Raw genomic sequence first — 17275 nt, 5'->3', positions numbered from 1 at the left:
ACTGTACAATTCCCAGCAATCTGTGTACACAGCCATTCCTTAGACCCATGCATTTATAGCCTCACCACACCACTTTCCATTCACAAATCCAATAGCATCCAATGACTAATCATCCAATTTCCAACTCTTTCTGCAAACCAACAAAACACATCTAAAATTTTGCTACAGTACTCGTCTCCACTGACAACGTTTGTCCCTTTTAATCCCATCTCTTTTCCTGTCCTCTTGGATTGGTTTTATTTGATGGTCTTCCCTTGTATCTGCTGGGATATAATATAAAAACTGGAGTGAGGGATTCAATTAACACAGTGAATTTATATATGACGCTGGAAAATGAAATTGACTGTGTTTTAATTAATCTCCAGTCTTACTTAAAAGCAATTTAATAAATTATCACGAGCCAAAGAGAGAAAACCTAGGGACAAAACTCTAGTTCCATATTTGAAAAATGTAACTGATTCCACTTATTCCCAGTGAAAGAATTTTAACCCTTCAATTTCATCAGATCTCGATGTAAATAGATTACTGTACTGGTCCTTGAAAGAGGCCACCTTTCTCTCTCCAAAACCAACGACAGAATGCTCCCATTGATGAGTTTTATTTGATCTCTCTTGGGGACAGGTGTGCCTTCTTAAGAAATGGGTCCTTTGCCTAAGGACTTTCACCAAGAGTCAGAATGGATTACACTTCCCTTTGCTTATCCCATTCTCATGCATCTCAGATTGTAAATAATTTTTTTGTCAGAAACACATTCCTATTTGGTTTCCGACTGCCTGTGCTCTTATTAGCTAGTCACTGTGCTTCAGTCAGCCATTCTAACCCATATTGGATGAGACTTTTGGGGGATTTGGGACTTGGCTGTTAGGAGTGGGCTAGCCTCCAACAGATTCAAGCAGCCCTAGACCACCAGCTAATCTGGTTGAGAGAGAATCCTGTTAGAAGTGGCTTTGTGTGGATTATAGTGCTGATTCTGAATTGCCCAGCCCTTCATTGTCCATGAAGAGACTAAAGTAAAGCAAATCACATTGATGCCTCATTTCAGTCAAACAATGTTTGGTTGCTTCTTCACATGAAGAGTCCAATAACATATGTATTTACATTGTAATTATGCGCAGTGCTTAATTTGGGCCGGAGCTGTCCGCAGCGCCATTCTGGCACTTCTCATTTTTGGGGAATTGGTTCCCGGCTCCTCTATAAAACTAAGTAGCCTATTGCAGACCCAGACGCACACACAGAAGAAAAATAATGTTGAGCAAAGCAGAATGCATTGAATGGAGAATGGGCATTCATTTCCTGATTCCACTTTGTTCAAGTTTATTTGCCAGTAGTCTGTGACTCCGTGTGTGACAGTAGGCTGTTCAAGATTGCGCAAATGTGTCATGAATACGCATGATGCACTATTCCAAGTTGTCAAATGAAGGTTTGGAGGTCATGAAAAGTCATTAAATGAGTTTCATAATTTGTGTTAATATAATTAATGAATTCACACTTTTAAATATGATCAATCACTTAATCTACATATCAGCCATTATCGGAATGACTCTTCAGTGCCTGCCAGTGTGTGCTGCGTGTGTGCTGCGTGTGTGCCGCGTGCGTGCCAGTGTGTGCCGCGTGGCTGCCAGTGTGTGCTGTGTGTGTGCCAGTGTGTGATGCGTGTGTGCCAGTGTGTGCTGCGTGTGTGCCAGTGTGTGCTGCGTGTGTGCCAGTGTGTGCCAGTGTGTGCCAGTGTGTGCTGCGTGCCTGCCAGTGTGTGCCAGTGTGTGCTGTGTGTGTGCCGCGTGTGTGCCGCGTGTGTGCCAGTGTGTACCGCGTGTGTGCCAGTGTGTACCGCGTGTGTGCCAGTGTGTACCGCGTGTGTGCCGCGTGTAAGGTTGCAAGATTGGCAGGCAGGCAGCACACACTGGCAGGCACTGGCACACACTGGCAGGCACTGGCACACACTGGCACGCATGCAGCACACACTGGCACCCACGCAGCACACATGCAGCACACACTGGCACACAATGTGCCAGTGTGTGCTGCGTGCGTGCCAGTGAGTGCTGCGTGCCTGCCAGTGGGTGCTGCGTGCCTGCCAGTGTGTGCTGCCTGCCTGCCAGTGTGTGCTGCCTGCCTGCCAGTGTGTGCTGCGTGTGCCAGTGCCTGCCAGTGTGTGCCGCGTGTGTGCCAGTGCCTGCCAGTGTGTGCTGCGTGTGTGCCAGTGCCTGCCAGTGTGTGCTGAGTGTGTGCCAGTGTGTGCTGCGTGTGTTCCAGTGCCTGCCAGTGTGTGCTGCGTGTGTGCTGCGTGTGTGCCGCGTGCCTGCCAGTGTGTGCTGCGTGGCTGCCAGTGTGTGCCGCGTGTAAGGTTGCAAGATTGGCAGGCACTGAAACACACTGGCAGGCACTGGCACACACTGGCACGCACGCAGAACACACTGGCACGCACATGAGTGCTGCGTGCCTGCCAGTGTGTGCTGCGTGCCTGCCAGTGTGTGCTGTGTGCCTGCCAGTGTGTGCTGCGTGCCTGCCAGTGTGTGCTGCGTTCCTGCCAGTGTGTGCTGCGTGCCTGCCAGTGTGTGCTGCGTGCCTGCCAGTGCCTGCCAGTGTGTGAAGGTGCCTGCCAGTGTGTGCCGCGTGTGTGCCAGTGCCTGCCAGTGTGTGCTGCGTGTGTGCCAGTGCCTGCCAGTGTGTGCTGAGTGTGTGCCAGTGTGTGCTGCGTGTGTGCCAGTGCCTGCCAGTGTGTGCTGCGTGTGTGCCAGTGCCTGCCAGTGTGTGGTGTGTGTGTGCCAGTGCCTGCCAGTGTGTGCTGCGTGAGTGCCAGTGTGTGCTGCGTGTGTGCTGCGTGTGTGTTCCAGTGCCTGCCAGTGTGTGCTGCGTGTGTGTTCCAGTGCCTGCCAGTGTGTGCTGCGTGTGTGTTCCAGTGCCTGCCAGTGTGTGCTGCGTGTGTGTTCCAGTGCCTGCCAGTGTGTGCTGCGTGTGTGTTCCAGTGCCTGCCAGTGTGTGCTGCGTGTGTGTTCCAGTGCCTGCCAGTGTGTGCTGCGTGTGTGTTCCAGTGCCTGCCAGTGTGTGCTGCGTGTGTGTTCCAGTGCCTGCCAGTGTGTGCTGCGTGTGTGCCAGTGCCTGCCAGTGTGTGCTGCGTGTGTGTTCCAGTGCCTGCCAGTGTGTGCTGCGTGTGTGTTCCAGTGCCTGCCAGTGTGTGCTGCGTGTGTGTTCCAGTGCCTGCCAGTGTGTGCTGCGTGTGTGTTCCAGTGCCTGCCAGTGTGTGCTGCGTGTGTGTTCCAGTGCCTGCCAGTGTGTGCTGCGTGTGTGTTCCAGTGCCTGCCAGTGTGTGCTGCGTGTGTGTTCCAGTGCCTGCCAGTGTGTGCTGCGTGTGTGTTCCAGTGCCTGCCAGTGTGTGCTGCGTGTGTGTTCCAGTGCCTGCCAGTGTGTGCTGCGTGTGTGCCAGTGCCTGCCAGTGTGTGCTGCGTGTGTGCCAGTGCCTGCCAGTGTGTGCTGCGTGTGTGCCAGTGCCTGCCAGTGTGTGCTGCGTGTGTGCCAGTGCCTGCCAGTGTGTGCTGCGTGTGTGCCAGTGTGTGCTGCGTGTGTGCCAGTGCCTGCCAGTGTGCTGCGTGTGTGCCAGTGCCTGCCAGTGTGCTGCGTGTGTGCCAGTGCCTGCCAGTGTGTGCCAGTGCCTGCCAGTGTGTGCTGCGTGTGTGCCAGTGCCTGCCAGTGTGTGCTGCGTGTGTGCCAGTGCCTGCCAGTGTGTGCTGCGTGCGTGCCAGTGTGTGCTGCGTGTGTGCCACACGCGCCATAGTGTGTTGGCCCGTTATACTAAGTTCTAATCAATAGCCTAGAATGTGTTTTTGTGTATGTATATATTTTATCATCATTTTAGCTTTCTAGTAAATAAATACTCAACTAAGATTGGTGTGGTACGAACTCATTGGTGTGACCCGGGTCCGTGCAGATTCCCGGATTATGCAACGTTCAGAATGAGACTGTAAAGGAAACTGATTCATTAGCGACTGTTGTAAAATCGATGTTCTGATATTCTTTGAGTTAATTTGGGAAATAGAAACTCAATAAAACAAATTTTCCCATGGTGCCCCAGGTTAATGAGTTAATAATTGCTTGATTCAGTTAATCACGCAATTAGAAACTTTAATCATTCGATGAGCAACAGTCAATTAACTAATACAATGTTACGACACCTCTATTAAACAGTAGCCATGTAATGTTAAACATCTACCCTGAAACATGAATATTTGAGCCTTAAACATAAACATGTCTAATTAGATACCTTGCTTTGAAGTAGCCTACCTTATCCATTTGATTCCTGATTTATTGAATGAGGGAATCCTTTTATAAAGACAAAAGTATTTGGTTGTAATATTGCAATAAATTTATATCAAAGGTGGCAACCATCCTCCAGAATAGCTAATGGGTGTGCAGGCGTTTGTTCAAGCCACATTGGAGACTAAACAACAGCTACTCAACAGGACCATGATAAGCAGACTTGGGTGTTTCAGGGCTGGATGCCAAGCCTGCACACCCAGGAGCTGTCCAGGTGGAGGGTTGACCACATGTGACTAATAGTGCAGTTCTACTTTGTGGGCGGTTAAGTGCCTTGATCAAGAGCACAATGGCAGGAGATGGTAGGCCTGTATGGGATCAGACACAGCAGCATTCCAGGGTCAATAATGGTTACTTGGGCCTCCCGGGTGGCGCAGTGGTTAAGGGCGCTGTACTGCAGCGCCAGCTGTGCCATCAGAGTCCCTGGGTTCGCGCCCAGGCTCTGTCGTAACCGGCCGCGACCGGGAGGTCTGTGGGGCGACGCACAATTGGCCTAGCGTCGTCCGGGTTAGGGAGGGCTTGGTCGGTAGGGATGTCCTTGTCTCATCGCGCACCAGCGACTCCTGTGGTGGGCCGGGCGCAGTGCGCGCTAACCAAGGTTGCCAGGTGCACGGTGTAGCCTCCGACACATTGGTGCGGCTGGCTTCCGGGTTGGATGTGTGCTGTGATAAGAAGCAGTGCTTCTTGGTTGGTTGGGTTGTGTATCGGAGGACGCATGACATTCAACCTTCGTCTCTCCCGAGCCCGTACGGGAGTTGTAGCGATGAGACAAGATAGTAGCTACTACAACAATTGGATACCATGAAATTGGGGAGAAAAAGGGGTAAAAATTTAAAAAAAATAAAAATAAAAAAATAAATAATGGTTACTTTTTCATGTAGGCTATAATAAGTCATGAAAATGTGGTTCATGCGTCCTCATGGAGAAGTCATGGAAAATGTGTAGGAACCCACAACTGTGAATAATCAGGAGGTCTCTATAGTAGAGGTCGGCCGATTCATCGGAATGGCCGATTAATTAGGGCCGATTTCAAGTTTTCATAACAATCGGAAATCTGTATTTTTGGGCGCCGATTTTAAAAATTTTATATACCTTTATTTAACTAGGCAAGTCAGTTAAGAACACATTCTCAATTTTCAATGACGGCCTAGGAACGGTGGGTTAACTGCCTCGTTCAGGGGCAGAACGACAGATTTTCACCTTGTCAGCTCGGGGGATCCAATCTTGCACCGTACAGTTAACTAGACCAACGCAATAACAACCTGCCTCTCTCTCGTTGCACTCCACAAGGAGACTGCCTGTTACCTTGGCTTACTGCATTCGCAGAAGTTGCTAGCTAGCATTAAACGTATCTTATGAAAAAACAATCAATCATAATCACTAGTTAACTACACATGATTGATGATATTACTAGATATTATCTAGCGTGTCCTGCGCTGCATATAATCTGACTGAGCATACAAGAATACAAGTATCTAAGTATCTGACTGAGTGGTGGTAGGCAGAAGCAGGCGCGTAAACATGAATTCAAACAGCACTTTCGTGCGTTTTGCCAGCAGCTCTTCGTTGTGCGTTGCGCTGTTTATGACTCCAAGCCTATCAACCCCCGAGATGAGGCTGGTGTAACAGAAGTGAAATGGCTAGCTAGTTAGCGCGGGCTAATATCGTTTCAAATGTCACCCGCTCTGAGCCTTCTAGTAGTTGTTCCCCTTGCTCTGCATGGGTAACGCTGCTTCAATGGTGGCTGTTGTCATTGTGTTGCTGGTTCGAGCCCAGGGAGGAGCGAGGCGAGGGACGGAAGCGATACTGTTACACTGGCACTATAAGAACATCTAATAGTCAAAGGTTAATGAAATACAAATGGTATAGAGGGAAATCGTCCTATAATTCCTACAACCTAAAACTTCTTACCTGGGAATATTGAAGACTCATGTTAAAAGGAACCACCAGCTTTCATATGTTCTCATGTTCTGAGCAAGGAACTAAAACGTTAGCTTTCTTACATGGCACATATTGCACTTTTACTTTCTTCTCCAACACTTTGTTTTTGCATTATTTAACCAAATTGAACATGTTTCATTATTTATTTGAGGCTAAATTGATTTTATTGATGTATTACATTAAGTTAATAACTGTTCATTCAGTATTGTAATTGTCATTATTATAAATATGTAAATGTAAAATTAAAAATCGTCCGATTAATCGGTAGCGGCTTTTTTGGTCCTCCAATAATCGGTATCGGTTTTGAAATATCATAAAATCGGTCGACCTCTACTCTATAGCAAAATATCGTTTGTGAATTTCGGTGAACATAGTCTAATGGACCAACTTGGAAAAAGACAGCTCCTGCACTTCTTTCATCCCAAGTCAAGCACTGGTTATGTGGGTAAAGTGTAATTGGAGTGTATAGCTCAGTGTTTGCAGTATACCCTCAAAGTCTCCACCAAGTTCATTAGTTGCAAAAGTGAAAACATGAGTCTAGTGTTGGGCAAGGAATGTAAAATGTATAAACTTATCAAAATGGCATCATAACATACCACTTATTTTTATTGTATGTTAAATATACCATGGATTTCAGTTTCCATTCAATTATGAGTAGCTCCACCTGTTAGGTATGCGTAGCTGGCTGTAAGGGAGTCAAGCGCAGGAGAGCAGAAGTTGGGTAGCCAAAGGAGCCTTTTATTTTGGCGAACAAACACACCGCACTAAGAACACTAAACACAATATGGGTTGACATAACCCAGCGCAAACCAGTCTAGCATGCACATACACGAAACAACAAACAATTCCACACACAGACATGGGGGGAACAGAGGGTTATATACACGTCTAATACTGAGGGAATTCAAACCAGGTGTGTAGGAAAACAAGACAAGACAAATGGAAAAATTAAAAGTGGATCGGCGATGGCTAGAAAGCCAGTGACGCCGAACGCCGCCTGAACAAGGAGAGGAACCGACTTCGGCGGAAGTCGTGACATAACCAACGAGACAAGTGAATACATCTATATGAGTAAAACAACAATAGCTGAAAAGGCTGGGCAATAGCACATCAAATGAAACCTGGTGTCTGCCCACGTTCTTGAAGGGAACTGAAGCAGAACAGTGTTTCCCTGTTTGGTTTTCTTGAAGAGACGGATGATGGAACAACTGTACAACACATTGTACTTGAAGTCTCTTGAACTAAAATATTTTACACCTCACTAATCAAAGCTGATCCATTTCACCTTGAGTTATGGGTAACTGAGGTCTCTGATAAGATTCACTTATCTCCATGAATCCGCATGGAGAGTCCAAAAAAACACATCTAGAGCTACTATACTCTTGATTACTTACATTGAAAATAGGACGCGTAAACAAGTTTGATTCCCTGTGCAAAGAAGAATTTCCCAGGAATCGTTTGACAAGTTTTTTAAAAAGGCGATCGGAACCGAATTTTCAGTGTGTAGCAGTCAGGTCAATACAGAGCTCCTGTCATTAAGCCTCTGCCAGTCAAACATCCGGACGTAATTGATGAGGTTCCCCTAGGGAGGGCAGAGCTATCACTGGGCGGGGGTAGGAGGAAGAGGGGGGTAGTTGAAGGAGGAGAGGGGGTAAGGGGGATGCTGAGCAGGGCCGGTCCAGAGGGAGGGAGGGAGGGTGTGCCCAGGCCTGGTCCTGCGGAGGACAGTATCTGTGGAGGAGAAGTCACATGTCCTGACAAAGCCAGTCACACAGCATTAGGTGGGTGAGGTATTTAAGCTCGTGTGTTGTGTTGCTGAAAAGACTGCAGGGAGTAGTCCTTTTAGACTCCACAGAGGGACATGAAAAACAAGACAAGCAAAATGGAGGATAATGGTGATAAGAAAGCAGTGGAGAGATCTTGATATCAGGAACATCATATTTTTGGTACTACAATGTATCGACAATGCTATGAAATAAATCACCATTGGACCATTACAAACATTGATGTTAGCAAGTAGTAATAATATTAATGCTTATTAAAGCTTCTTAGTCCATCAATCCCACGACATATCCATTGACGTTTGTCTGTAAAAACATTCAATACATAAAAAGACATACAAAATCAGTAGTGTGTGAGAAGCATGTATAAAATGTTTTCTGTAAAAATGTGAAGCTACTACATTGTAAAACAGTATATTTGAAATTGATTCCTTAAACCTACCCCTCTCAATTATATCTGTGGCCATAAGCTGTTTCTTGGCCTTCCACCAAGACAAAACATGGTGGGAAAAACTACCAAGATACTGCAATAGAATGTAGACTCACAGGCACACACTATTGTATGCAGCGGGCTTGGACAGCACAAATAAAGGGGAAAATAGGGCGAGGAGGACAGGGGAAAATGCAGATGGGTATTATTTTTCTTTTTGCATCTCATCTAATTGCAATCATAGGCAAATGTCTGAAAGTGTGACAGCATCAGCAGAATTGCTGCTGAGAGCACAGAATCTTTGTCTAAAAATAATCAGACATTCTGTGTGCTGCTGTTAGTTATAATGGTAATCGATGCTGGAGGCTTTGAATTCCATCAATTTATAGATCCACTCTGTTCTGCCTGGTGACTGTGGAGCCTCACAACCCCCACCGCATACGCACACCAAGAGACACAAACACACATTGCATGCAAGCTCACACACAAAAGAGCACACACACACACTGGTCGTAGCAAGGCAGCACTGGAGCCAGTGTGTGATTAAGATAAGTCTAGTTTCCTTTTATACATTCCTTATCCCCTCCTATTCTCTGTAGGGCACAAGATTGGCCATAGCCGTCTAAGATTGGCCCCGCATCTCAGACGCCACATTTGAGTGGGATCGATCTATAAATCAAATCACCACAATCAATGGCCCCGATCGCTGCAGTCTAGTCTGGCCTCAACGTTATTACTGGCACCCCCCAGCCGCTGAGGGGTGGAGAAAAATAAAAACAAGGCTGGGGAGGGAGAGGGGTTCAGGGCAGGCAGGGCCTCGGCTGGCTGGCTGGCTGGCTTCTGTCCATATACAGGATGAGCCCTTATCTGGCCTCCCTCCCTGGGCTGACCGACCGACTGACAGGCAAGCAGCTCTCTACATCTCTACACAACTGTCTACTATAATACCTCCCTGTTCATTCAGCTGCTCTCATTTCCACGACTCCACTCTCCACTGTGTTCAAACCATACAGTGATTGGTATCAGAGTGTCCACTATGCAACAGTAGTACAGTGATTGGTACCAGTGTCCACTGTGCAGCAGTAGTACAGTACATAGGAAGTAGAAAGTGGTGGTGTTGAATAGTTTGTGTAGGCTGAAAATCACATTTAAATTTTGACACCTTTCTAAACCCTGGACTAGTAAGCCTGATAAATCATCCCAAATAATTAATCCCCAGTCAGTCAGGCTGTCTTTAAACAGCAAGCTAAATCTCACAAAGGGGATGAGAGGCGCGTGAGCGTTACAACCATCAGCAAAAGGTGTGACTGGTGTTGTCAGACATTGTTCGTCATAGCCAGCTTCATTTAGGGAGTTTTAGAGCCTGAAGCACCAAAGCACATCGTCCCGTCAACGCTTCTTTCTCTTTTTAAACACACGTGCGCACGCACATGCAAGCACTGATAAGAAAGGGTAACACATTACCATTATGGTATTTTTCAGTTGAGACAGCACTTTAAACATTTTTTACTAATAAAAACTACAGCCTAACATAGCCCTTCCATTGAATCTAGAATCCTAGGGATGTCTTTAAATGTCCTCCAATTAGAACCTTCAAACTGCTATCTATGGGTGAACATTCTAATTGAACGGCCAATTAGAAGAGCTTATTTATCATCATTAAGCTAGGCCCATTGTTCTCCTCATCTCCAAGTCTGTGGTTACAATCAGGATGTCTATTGTCATACTGTAATACATGGCCACTGACTGATTAGACCTCCCTGGATTCATTAGCAAGCTGGGGGGTTGAAACCTGAGTGAAAACATAACCCCACAGGCCAAATAAGGTCTGGTAAAATGGAGACTGGATGTGAATGATAAAGATTTGACTGTATATAAAAGTGGTCCAACGTGGTGGTGATGACTTTATTTGTAGAGCTTTATCGTGGGTTGTCTTATTCTCATGTTGAAATTAATGTTTGGTTTCTGAGAGAGAATCGTCCATCGCAGTCCATTCGTAGTTCGTGAAAGGCAAAGGAACTGTAGAGCATCACTCTTAATATATATAAATATATAAATATATAAATATATATATACATACATACATACATACATACACACACACACACACTGCTCAAAAAAATAAAGGGAACACTTAAACAACACAATGTAACTCCAAGTCAATCACACTTCTGTGAAATCAAACTGTCTACTTAGGAAGCAACACTGATTGACAATAATTTCCACATGCTGTTGTGCAAATGTAATAGACAACAGGTGGAAATTATAGGCAATTAGCAAGACACCCCCAATAAAGGAGTGGTTCTGCAGGCGGTGACCACAGACAACTTCTCAGTTCCTATGCTTCCTGGCTGATGTTTTGGTCACTTTTGAATGCTGGCGGTGCTTTCACTCTAGTGGTAGCATGAGACGGAGTCTACAACCCACACAAGTGGCTCAGGTAGTGCAGCTCATCCAGGATGGCACATCAATGCGAGCTGTGGCAAGGTTTGCTGTGTCTGTCAGAGTAGTGTCCAGAGCATGGAGGCGCTACCAGGAGACAGGCCAGAACATCAGGAGACGTGGAGGCCGTAGGAGGGCAACAACCCAGCAGCAGGACCGCTACCTCCGCTTTTGTGCAAGGAGGAGCAGGAGGAGCAGGAGGAGCACTGCCAGAGCCCTGCAAAATGACCTCCAGCAGGCCACAAATGTGCACGTGTCTGCTCAAACGGTCAGTGTGTGTGTGTGTGTGTGTGTGTGTGTTGTGTGTACGCACACACAACACACACACACACACACACACACACACACACACACACACACACACACACACAGTACACGTCAAAAGTTTGGAAACACCTACTCATTCCAGGATTTTTCTTTATTTCCACTATTTTCTACACTGTAGAATAATATTGAAGATCTCAAAACTATGAAATAACAGATACGGAATCATGAAGTAACCAAAAAAAAAAAAGTGTTAAACAAATCAAAATATATTTGAGATTCTTCAAAGTGGCCACCCTTTTTCTTGATGATTGCCAAAAATGTGCAAAGCTTTCTCTCAACCAGCTTCATGAGGTAGTCACCTGGAATGCATTACAATTAACCAGTGTGCCTTGTTAAAAGTTAATTTGAGCTAATCAGTAGTGTTGTGATAAGGTAGGGATGGTATACAGAATATAGCCCTATTTGGTAAAAGACCAAGTCCATATTGAGGCAAGAACAGCTCAAATAGGCAAAGAGAAATGACAATCCATCATTACTTTAAGACATGAAGGTCAGTCAATCTGGAAAATGTCAAGTGCAATGTCAAGTGCAGTCGCAAAAACCATCAAGCGCTATGATGAAACTGGCTCTCGTGAGGACCGCCACAGGAAAGGAAGACCCAGGATTTCTGCTGCAGAGGATAAGTTCATAAGAGTTACCAGCCTCAGAAACTGCAGCCCAAATAAATGCTTCAAGGGGTTCAAGTAACAGACATCTCAACATCAACTGTTCAGAAGAGACTGAGTGAATCAGGCCTTCGTGGTCAAACTGCTGCAAAGAAACCACTACTAAAAGGACACCAATAAGAATATGAGACTTGCTTGGGCCAAGGAACACAAGTAATGGACATTAGACAGGTGGAAATCTGTCCTTTGGTCTGAATTTGAGATTTTGGGTTCCAACAACCGTGTCTTTGTGAGACGCAGAGTAGGTGAATAGATGATCTCCGCATGTGTGGTTCCCACAGTGAAGCATGGAGGTGGAGGTGTGATGGTGTGGGGGTGCTTTACTGGTGACAGTCAGTGATTTATTTAGAATTCAAGGCACACTTACCCAGCATGGCTACCCCAGCAATACACAATCACATCTGGTTTGTGCTTAGTGGGACTATTATTTGTTTTCCCAAGAGGACAATGACCGAACACACCTCCAGGCTGTGTAAGGGATATTTGACCAAGAAGGAGAGTGATGGGAGATCTGCATCAGATGACCTGGCCTCTACAATTATCCGACCTCAACCCAAATGAGATGGTTTGGGGTGAGTTGGACCGCAGAGTGAAGGAAAGGTGCTCAGCATATGTGGGAACTCCTTCAAGACTGTTGGAAAAGCATTCCAGGTGAAGCAGGTTGAGAGAATGCCAAGAGTGTGCAAAGATGTTATTAAGGCAAAGGGGGGGCTACTTTGAAGAATCTCAAATATATTTTGATTCTTTTAACAGTTTTTTGGTTACTACATGATTCCATAAGTGTTACTTCATAGTTTTGATGTATTCACTATTATTCTACACTGTAGAAATTAGTCAAAAAAAGAATGAAAAACCCTTGAATGAGTAGGAGTGTCCAAACTTTTGACTGGTACTGTATATATACACAGAAGTCATCGGAGGTTTACATACACCTTAGCCAAATACATTTAAACTCAGTTTTTCACAATTCCTGACATTTAATCCAAGTAAAGATTCCTTGTTTTAGGTCAGTTAGGATCACCACTTTATTTTAAGAATGTGAAATGTCAGAATAATAGTAGAGAGAATGATTTATTTAAACTTTTATTTATTTCATCACATTCCCAGTGGGTCAGAAGTTTACGTACACTCAATTAGTATTTGGTAGCATTGCCTTTAAATTGTTTAACTTGGGTCAAACATGTCGGGTAGCCTTCCACAAGCTTGGGTGAAGTTGGGTGAATTTTGACCCATTCCTCCTGACAGAGCTTGTGCAACTGAGTCAGGTTTGTAGGCCTCCTTGCTCGCACACGCTTTTTCAGTTCTGCCCACAAATTTTCCATATGATTGAGGTCAGGGCTTAGTGATGGCCACTCCAATACCTTGACTTTGTTACCCTTAACCTCTTAAAGCTAGGGGGCAGAATTTTCACTTTTAGATAAATAGCGTGCCCAATTTCAACTTCCTGCTACTCATGCCAAGAATATAAGATATGCATATTATTCATAGATTTGGATAGAAAACACTGAAGTCTCTAAAACTGTTTGAATCATGTCTGTGAGTATAACAGAACTTATGTAGCAGGCAAAACCGCGAGGACTAACTGTTCAGATTATTATTATTTTTCCCCCCTCTCTGTTCCCTATATTGTCTTTGCCATTGGATATTTAATAGGAACCTATTTTCAGTTCCTACCGCTTCCACTGGATGTCGCCAGTCTTTGGAATATGGTTGAGGTTATTCCTTTGTGCTATGAAGAAGTAGGCCAACTCGGAACTGGGGACACTTTTGTGAGTTGCGCAAGATGTGAAAATCAGTGCTGGTTTCTTTTCTTTCCTGTATTGAATACAGATTGCCCTGTCTACAATTTGATCGATTATTAAAGTTTAAAAATACCTAACGTTGTATTACAAAAGTAGCTTGAAATATTTTGACAAAGTTTATAGGCAACTTTTGAAATATTTTGTAGTGACGTTGCGTTTTTGTAAGCTGTTTTTTTCTGGATCAAACGCGCTTTATAAATGGACATTTTCGATATGTATGGACGGAATTAATCGAACAAAAGGACCAATTTTGATGTTCATGGGACATATTGGCGTGCCAACAAAAGAAGCTCGTCAAAGGTAATGCATATTTTATATTTTATTTCAGCGTTTTGTGTAGCGCCTGCTATGCTAGCTCCTTTGTTTACTGCTGGTGCAATGGTGCAGGCTATCAGATAATAGCTTCGTATGCTTTTGCCGAAAAGCATTTTCAAAATCTGACATGTTGGCTGGATTCACAAGTGTAGCTTTAATTGAGTATCTTACATGTGTGATTTAATGAAAGTTTGAATTTTATAGCATTTTATTTGAATCTGGCGCTCTGCACTTCCCCCAGCAATTGGCCAGTTGAGACGCTAGCGTCTCCCCTATCCATAAGCCATTTTGCCACAAATTTGGAAGTATGCTTGGGGTCATTGTCCATTTGGAAGACCCATATGCGACCAAGCTTTAACTTCCTGACTGATGTCTTGAGATGTTGCTTCAATATATCCACACAATTTTCCTACCTCATGATGCCATCTATTTTGTGAAGTGCACCAGTCTCTCCTGCAGCAAAGAAACCCCATAACATGATGCTGCCACCCCCGTGCTTCACAGTTGGAATGGTGTTCTTCGGCTTGCAAGCATCCCCCTTTTACCTACAAACATAACGATGGTCATTATGGCCAAACAGTTCTATTTTTCGTTCATCAGACCAGAGGACATTTCTCCAAAAAGTATGATCTTTGTCCCCATGTGCAGTTGCAAACTGTAAACTGGCTTTTTTAATGGAGGTTTTGGAGCAGTGGCTTCTTCCTTGCTGAGCTGCCTTTCAGGTTATGTCGATGTAGGACTTGTTTTATTGTGGATATAGATACTTTTGTACCTGTTTACTCCAGCATCTTCACAAGGGCCTTTGCTGTTGTTCTGGGATTGATTTGCACTTTTCGCACCAAAGTACATTCATCTCTAGGAGACAGAATGCTTCTCCTTCCAGAGCGGTATGACGGCTGCGTGGTCCCATGGTTTTTATACTTGCGTACAATTGTTTGTACAGATGAGCGTGGTACCTTCAGGCGTTTGGAAATTGCTCCCAAGGATGAACCAGACTTGTGGAGGTCTACAAATTGTTATTTTGCCCATCTTAATCTTTTATTTTTATTGGCCAGTCTGAGATATGGCTTTTTCTTTGCAACTCTGCCTAGAAGGCCAGCATCCCAGAGGCACCTCTTCACTGTTGACATTGAGACTGGTGTTTTGCATGTACTATTTAATGAAGTTGCCAGTTGAGGACTAATGTACTTGTCCTCTTGCTCAGTTGTGCACCGGGGCTTCCCACTCCTCTTTCTATTCTGGTTAGAGACTGTTTGCACTGATCAGTGAAGGGAGTAGTACACAGCGTTGTACGAGAACTCCAGTTTCTTGGAAATGTCTCGCATGGAATAGCTTTAATTTCTCAGAACAAGAATAGACTGATGAGTTTCAGAAGAAAGGTCTTTGTTTCTGGACATTTTGAGCCTGTAATCAAACCCACAAATGCTGATGCTCCAGATACTCAACTGGTCTAAAGAAGGCCAGTTTTATTGCTTCTTTAATCAGAACAACAGTTTTCAACTGTGCTAACATAATTGCAAAAGGGTTTTCTAATGATCAATTAGCCTTTTAAAATAATAAACTTGGATTAGCTAACACAACGTGAAATTATAACACAGGAGTGATGTTGCTGATGATGGGTCTCTGTGCGCCTATGTAGATATTCCAGCAAAGAATCTGCCGTTTCCAGCTACAATAGGCATTTACACCATTAACAATGTCTACATTGTATTTCTAATTCATTTAATGTTATTTTAATAGAGAACAAATGTGCTTTTCTATCAAAAACAAGGATATTTCTAAGTGACCCCAAACTTTTGAACCTTAGTGTATATATATATATATATATTTTAAGAGTGATGCTCTACAATTACTGTATGAATGGACTGCGATGGACGATTCTCTCACCTAAACCAACCATTAATTTCAGCATGAGAATAAGACAACACTCGGTAAAGCTCTACAAATAAAGTCCTCACCACATTGGCCCACTTTTCACCACAAATGACTATAGTGAAGCAGCGAAACACACAACCTGCAATTGTTTATTCTCTCTTAAGAAAATGCCAATCTGTTCATTCTCAGGTGTGCTGATCTTCCTCTTGTTTTTTTGTTGTTTTCTCCCCCCTATTTTCCCTTGTCGATTGCAAGAAGATCAAAGCGCCGCCAGAAGAAGAATCTAAATATTTCAGGTGAGGAGAGAGGGCTGCGTTTCACACCACCTGTGCGCTGAGATACTCGTCCCTCCTCTCTCTCTCAGTGTTCCAGGGGCCCCTGGGGCCCGGCCTCATGAACCAGGGCCTGTCTGAGAGAGAGGGGCTCCTTTATTCTCTGCCACTATCGCTCTCTCTTATAATTTTCCAGCATTTGAACCAAAAATAAATGTATTTAAATAGAACTGTGAGAGTGAAAATACAACCTGGGCTGACTACAAGCAGTGTAAAACTTAAGAGTGTTGCTGTCACAAAAGCTGCAAGACCCAGCAGATACGTTAACATCCCATGAATGGGAATCTTATGTGAGATTTGCAATAGGAAAACCATTTATATAGATTTGCAATAGCAAAGTAGATTGCTTTGGTGAACACAGTAACTTTCATAATGAGGGCCTAAATAAAATGAACTGCCTGTATTTTTTTTTATTGTATTATCAAGGCAAATAACATCTGGACAAAGAGCTGCCCAATGCAACTTAATCATTAGTATACTGTACAGTACTGATCTCAGGAGAAAGGCAGAGAGTGGTTTTGTAAGATGCTGCACATCACCAGAACAGCCTTTTCTGAACCAAATAAAAAGCATCCCTGATGTCCACAGCACACAGTTTATTGTAGCTGCTCTCCTCGAAGGGGTGTATGTGTGTACGTCTGCATGTATGCATGTGTGTGCATGAACTGTACGTGTGTGCAGGGGGGTGTGGAGTGGGTACCATACAGCCAGTTCCCTGCCATGTCTCTCAAAAGGGCCATAAAAGGTGAGAATGGTGAGAATTTACAGGTGAGAATGGGCTCCATCTGGCTTTAAATCAGCATTTAAACACCCAGCTAAATGTAATATGCAGAGAGTCAACAAGAGGCACTCGTATTACCCTGTACAAGATATGTTTTTATTTACTCTGGAATGTGCAATAGATTTTTTTTTTTCCCCCTAATGATGTATGCACCCGATAAACTGAAAAAGTCACACTTCATTTCACGTCTCTCCCTCCCCATCTTTTTAATATCAGCAGTGTTTATGTGAACATGTGCAGGTTAATCTAAGGAGTGGGTCAGAGGTAGCCGGCGCG

At 44.4% G+C, this 17275-nt stretch overlaps 1 protein-coding gene across 1 annotated transcript in view; it reads right to left on the bottom strand.

Annotated features, from left to right (window-relative positions):
* The window catches only part of LOC139410813 (homeobox protein cut-like 2), a 117965-nt gene that overhangs the window by 71592 nt on the left and 29098 nt on the right, over positions 1-17275 (bottom strand). The window lies entirely within an intron of this gene.

This window comes from Oncorhynchus clarkii, chromosome 6, assembly GCF_045791955.1.
Source record: "Oncorhynchus clarkii lewisi isolate Uvic-CL-2024 chromosome 6, UVic_Ocla_1.0, whole genome shotgun sequence".
In the NCBI taxonomy this organism is placed as follows: Eukaryota; Metazoa; Chordata; class Actinopteri; order Salmoniformes; family Salmonidae; genus Oncorhynchus; species Oncorhynchus clarkii.
The sequence above is the reverse complement of the archived record's forward strand: the minus strand, read 5'-3'. Positions and strand labels throughout refer to the sequence as shown.